This window comes from Myotis brandtii, unplaced genomic scaffold (genome assembly GCF_000412655.1).
Source record: "Myotis brandtii unplaced genomic scaffold, ASM41265v1 scaffold266, whole genome shotgun sequence".
Lineage (NCBI taxonomy): Eukaryota > Metazoa > Chordata > Mammalia > Chiroptera > Vespertilionidae > Myotis > Myotis brandtii.
The window spans coordinates 10,278,312-10,284,311 of NW_005360124.1; the positions used below are offsets into that span (position 1 = coordinate 10,278,312).

At 42.0% G+C, this 6,000-nt stretch overlaps 1 protein-coding gene across 1 annotated transcript in view; it reads right to left on the reverse strand.

Annotated features, from left to right (window-relative positions):
• TMC1 (transmembrane channel-like 1) overlaps positions 1-3,629 on the reverse strand; it is a 147,496-nt gene extending 143,867 nt beyond the window's left edge. Inside the window, exon 1 of the mRNA XM_014541280.1 lies at positions 3,408-3,629. The gene's annotated coding sequence lies outside the window, so the exon portion shown is untranslated. The remainder of the gene's footprint in view (positions 1-3,407) is intronic.
• Positions 3,630-6,000: the final 2,371 nt, after the last annotated feature.

Genomic DNA, 6,000 nt, shown 5'->3' on the forward strand with positions numbered 1-6,000 from the left:
TTTCATAAAGGTGCCAGTCATAGGATTAGGGCCTCATGATCTCATGTTAACTTCATTGCCTCTATAAAGATCGTATTTCCAAATAAGGTCACATTCTGAAGTACTAGGGGTAAGGATTTCAACATATATTTTGGAGGAGAGGGAGACAATTGAACCTGTAACAGAAGTAAAGGGTAGCAGAAAATTTCACCCCAAAATATGCTACTTTAGTAAGTTGGTTATTTTGTGATGTAGGCACTTTAGAAACAGCAAATGCAAGGAGACATTCTCTGAACTCCCTTTATCTGCCCAAAGACAGATCCTCCAAAAGGAACTCAAGACTGACTCTTATCCCCGGATAGAAGACTGGTAGTTGACACAACACCCAGACAAACTTTGTCACAAACTATCAAACCTCTAATTTAAAGGCCCATTTTTCTAAGGACCTATTCATCTTTCCTAACAATCATGTACTCCCCCCTAAAAGGTCTACATCCTCCCTCCCCTTTCCCTATTAAGATACTATTTAAGATTGAACTCTAATCTACTGAACTTAATTATTTTTCCCTGGGTACCTGTAATGCATGCTAACAAATTTTTGTTTGTTTTTCTCTGGTTAATCTATCTTTTATTGTGAGGGTCTCAGCTAGAACTCATGGGGTAGAGGGGAATTTATTTTTCCTTCCCTACAGAGTCACAGTGGTAAATATATAAAGTGGTATTTTGTTTTTTTTTTAATAACTGGCACAGTCTGTTTTGTTGACCGCCCTTATCTTGCTGGGTAGCAGGATTTCTAATTATATTTCAGTCTAGTGTTAAAATTTTTCACTCCCCTTTGGTTATTAAAGCAATCAGACAAGTTACCACCTCCGGTGGCTCTGGCTGTCCCAGGAGTGCACCTGCTTGGAGGTGGGGGGCATGAGCAGAGGCATGCTGGTAAACCAGCTCTCCAAGGGAGAGAAAATTAAAATGCTCCAATTTGTAGCATTTTTTGATTTCTACTGTATATTGAGTGACATATTGAATATTCCCACCATGGCTGACTCAAGCTACCAATGAACAACTGGCAAAATTCCTGAAGTGTAAACCTGGTCTCGTGAGCACATAGGAACTGTTTCCCGGATGTCACTGAAGGCTTGACCTACTTTCTAATGACTGCCTTCTCCCTTTCTCTTCTCCAGTTTTCCAATGTGTGCCTACCCCCAAAACTTCTGGCACAGGATGAGGGAGGGAACAACGTTGACTTACTTGAGAAACTATAAGTTGTTGATGGCAATTCTGATATCTCTTTTTGATAGTTGTTGCTGCTTCTCCACCCAACACAGCAGGTCACTGGTCTCCTGGACATGCACGAGTTCATTCATTGGAGGGTTCTGAGGAGGCCTTTCTCTGTACAGCCTCTGGTTTGAAAAATCCAGCTTCCACTTGGCCCCCTGTACTCATCTCACCAGCCCTTTCCTTTGGCAAATTCAACCAACAGACTTTTTTGAAATGGGGATTTCATGCCCCTTTTGGAGATATCTGCAGGAAGGCCTTTCCCCCATCCATCTCTTCTGGCATCCACACAATGGAGGGAAATCTAAATATCCCTGCAAATAAAATGGTGGGAAATTCAGACGTCCCTGCTATTCCCTCTCCTCCTTAAGCCATGTCTCTCCTGCCACTTTCTCCTTTGCCCAATTAGTATCAGACACTCTGCTGGCCCAATAGGAAGCGATTTTAAGACAAGAGGTCATTGTCAGCACCTCACTAAGTGGAGAGGGAGAAACAGATGGCTCTGACATCCCCCAATGTACAGGAAAAGGAAAGAAACAAGTCCAAGGTTCTTCTCGCCTGTGGAGAAGAGTCAGAAGGAATAGTTTCCACGATATGAATTCTGCTTTCTCCCAGAAGACATCCTCTTCCTCTCTCCCGATCCCCTTTCAGTGTGGTTCACACTTAAAAACTGTGAAACCAGTTTGGTCCTTCTAACAGTAGGAAGGCAAGGATTAGAAATTTTATGGCCCAAAACCAGGCTGTTGGCCTTGGAGAATTTAGTAATTTTATTAACAAGGCTCTATGTCCACTGTATTTGCTACACTTGTCAACCTCTGGGGGTGGAAAAAGATACTAGTAATAACAGACAACATTTTGAAACAGGGCACAATCGCCACCTTATAATGCTCTGTTGCATTATTTTTCTAAGATTGGGGGGAAAAATAACCTTGTTGTTTTTTTTTTCATCAAAACTGACCATAATCAAATCTGCCTGCCAAGGTGGAAGAACAGGAAGAGGAGATAATTCATGTTACTGGGACAATAATCGCTCTGCTGCCCTCTTTCAATTGCAGAGACTGGTGGGCGACGAGGACAGACCTAAAGGGAATGGTTTAGCGGAGCAAGAGCACATTCGTTTGTCTTGGGAGCTGTAGGAAGATCCCCAGAGCAGAGACTGAGGATAGGGTCTGTTTCCGTTTCTGCGGGGGAGGCTACTGAAGTAAAGAAGGGAGCAAAAAACGATAACAGAAAAGCAACACTATGGTGGCTGATTTTCTTTCCACTTACGATGTTTACTCTGCTAGGATCTAAACCCCCACCTGTGTTCTCAAATATGCAGTAAAGACTGCTTCACAGAAATGCCCCCAGGATGTGTTTTGTTCATACAATTCAAAGAAAAGGGAATGAGCATGGTATTTGGTTCAGCATGGGGTAGAGAGAAGGGAACTTTCATGGGGATGAGAGGCTAGGACTATGGAATGAGTTCTCCCAGGAAGTAGGAGCCAGCCCTGAACTGACATTAATCCCCAGAAAGATGCAGAAATCTTGGAGAAGACAGAGAACAGAGGGTCTGCATTGACATCTGGGTTTTATTATTAAAAATAAAATACTGTTGCTGTTCTTGGTATTCTCCATTAAGGGAGCCAAAGAGAACACACACGACACAGGTCCCAATAGCATTAAAGCCCCGTGGCCCCTATATCTGAGCCAGGGACTCGTGACAGGTATCATTACCAGCTCTCTATCTGCCCCTAGCAAATACTTCTTTTTATTCAAACTCAAGGTCACATGGTGAAAAGCTTGGACAATGAGGTCATTTCCTGGGGCTGACATATGAGTAGCCAGGATCACCCCATGCCAGTTGCTACAAGTGGTTACTAAGGTTCTTCAATCTTAATCGAATAGAGGGGGAGCAGCAGGTGCCCTCAAGAAGGCCCTTCCTAGTCCAGAAACTGAAATCGGTCACAGAGCACGGTGGCTCCACAGAGTTGAGACTATCTGAGCTAATCTGCACTATTGTGGGGCATGCGGACCCCGTGTCCTGCTGACCCACTGGGCAAGAAAACTTGTCCTGCCCCGGGGGGAGCAGCACCGTGTGACCTGCTTCTCTGTGTAGGAAGCAAACTCAGTGGAAAGAACGTTGGTCCATTACAGATGTAAAATGTACTTACTTCTCTAAAGAGGCAGCATGAGAACGTCTTTTCTAGTACACTCTTCTTATTAGGAGTTCCACATCTCATCATCTGAGAAGTCTCCCATGCGGCGATTTCGAGATAGTTGCCACAGCTCTGCTGTAACATTAGCAGCAAAGCCCTCAGCGGACCGTATTTCAATTGGTGAAATTCAAATCCGCAGACATTGACAAGGTTCCTGGTGGCCAATGTGCCTTCCTCACTGTCCTAAAATGAAGTAGGAACGTGAGATTTTCACGGTGCTTATGGAGGAGCCACTGACAATCAAGGCTCGCACACTCTTTTTTTTTCCAGAGACTCTAGCGGGTTTTTTTCTTTGTTCTTTTTTCCTACTTTTTAAACTTTCAGTTTTCTAGTAACTATGTATTTTCTTCTGGGTGGGATGGAAGTCTTTAACCTTTGAATTCCACAAAGGATGGCTGCGGACATACAACTTTAATTACCTTAAACTGCCTACAGCTTAAATACATAGCACAGCAGTCTCCGGAGGAGACCATGTATACAGTTTCTTCCCAGGCCCGCTCCGGTGTAGATTTACACCATGTGCCTTTGACTACCTTTCTGCTTGGAAAAGTCCCTGCTGCTGGTCAGCAGGTGTGATACTGGGCACTTCCATAAAGAAGTCCTTTATTATTGGGGTCAGTCTTTGTGTGAACTTGAATCAATAACAAGGTTTTTGTATATCTCAGTTTTCTCTTTCACAGAATTAGGTTGTTGCATGATCTGTTGTCTAGCTAGTGCCATCATGATTCACCATGGCATACAAACAAGAATAATTTAGGGCACCACACCTCTGACACGAATCCTCAGTATAATTGGCATACTATGAGGGCAAAATAATTGGAAAATGGAAAACAGGAGGGATGGGAAGGGAATAAGGAAGAGGCAAAGGAAGGAAAGGTAATAGGATGAATTAGGCATTAGAAACCCTGAATTTTGGAGGGTATGCTAATAGGCTGAGGATATATGAACAGCCTTCATACTTGTTGGCAGCTGGTTTGTCTTGCCCATCTTTGTTACCCAGGATCTTGGATATAAAGGTATTCAATAGAGGCTCTGATGAATACTTGGAGAGTAAATGTTTAAAGCTAATGTGGTAACCATTACATGCAAGGTTGTAAGGAAATAAAGAGATCAGGGGGTGAGTACTTGAATTCAAGAATTGATATCTATGTCATTCAAGTGGAGCAGCCAGATCTGATGTGCCTCCTGAAGTGATGCAAGGTGAAGTACACATCATATTCTTGCAAAACTTGAACTGAGCTAAGCCTTTAAAGCTGACTTCCGGTTGAAAAAGAAAATGGCAGCTGGAGGAACAAGTTAAACACCACCTCAAGAAAACAGGCAAATCCAGAATGCGGAACATTTTACAGGTCAACTTACTAGTATCTTCAACAAGTCAATGACACGAAGAGAGAGAGAGAGAGAGAGAGAGAGAGAGAGAGAGAGAGAGAGAGAACTACTCAGGACCTTGATTGGATCCTAATTTGAACAAATAAAATATACAACGACAATTGGGGAAGTTGGAATGTGTACTGTGTGTTAAATGACTCCAAGGATTTGTTTAGTCATGAATAATAGTGCTGTTATGGGTATGTGGACCTTGATTGGATCCCAATTTGTACAAATAAAATATACAAAGACAATTGGGGAAGTTGGAATGTGTACTGTGTATTAAATGACTCCAAGGATTTGTTGTTTAGTCATGAATAATAGTGCTGTTATGGGTATGTAACAAAATCTCTATGTTTTCAGACATGCATATTGGAATAGAATAATGTGATATTTGGTATTTGCTTAAAATACTTCACACACACATAAAGGAAAAGGAAATGATGAATCTTGTGTGGCAAAATCTTTAAATCACTGGTTTTGGGTGATATGTGTAAGGATGATATATGTATGAGGGCACATTTTATTGTTCTCTATATATTATGTTTGAAACATTGATATATAATTAATTCTTTTCTAAAGTAAACACTGTGGAGGACATTTTATCAAGGAAGAGACAAAGGAAACTTTTAAGAGCTAGAAATTCCATCTGATCTGGGTGGTAGTTGTGGCAGTTACATAGATGTGCACATATGCAAAACTCATCAAACTATCCACAAAAAATGCATGCTCTTGATTGCATTTAAGTTATGCTGTGGTAAAATAAACAAATCAGTCTCCATTTTTAGGAAGCGATATTAAATTAAGTAAACATCTTCATGGGTAATTAAATGCAATACATATCTGCTTCCCTGCTCCCATCAGCCACCTTCATGTAAGAGATTCCTGAGAATTCCTGTATCCACTCTTTAACTGGTCTTCTATGTGCCAAAAAGCAATGACTTTCAGTCACTGGGAACACTATCTCCGTGTTCTAGAGGCTGGAAAAACTACCACCCAGTTCCTGGGGTGATAGGGTTTGAAAAAGAGACAATTATCAGCATTGGCCTTAGTGATCAGCATCATAGAGGCCTGGGAAGAAGAAGTGGAGTAAGAACTGCTGTCCTGTCCAGCCGGTGTGGTTCAGTGGTTGAGCATCAACCTATGAACCAGGAGGTCACGGTTCAATTCCCGGTCAGGG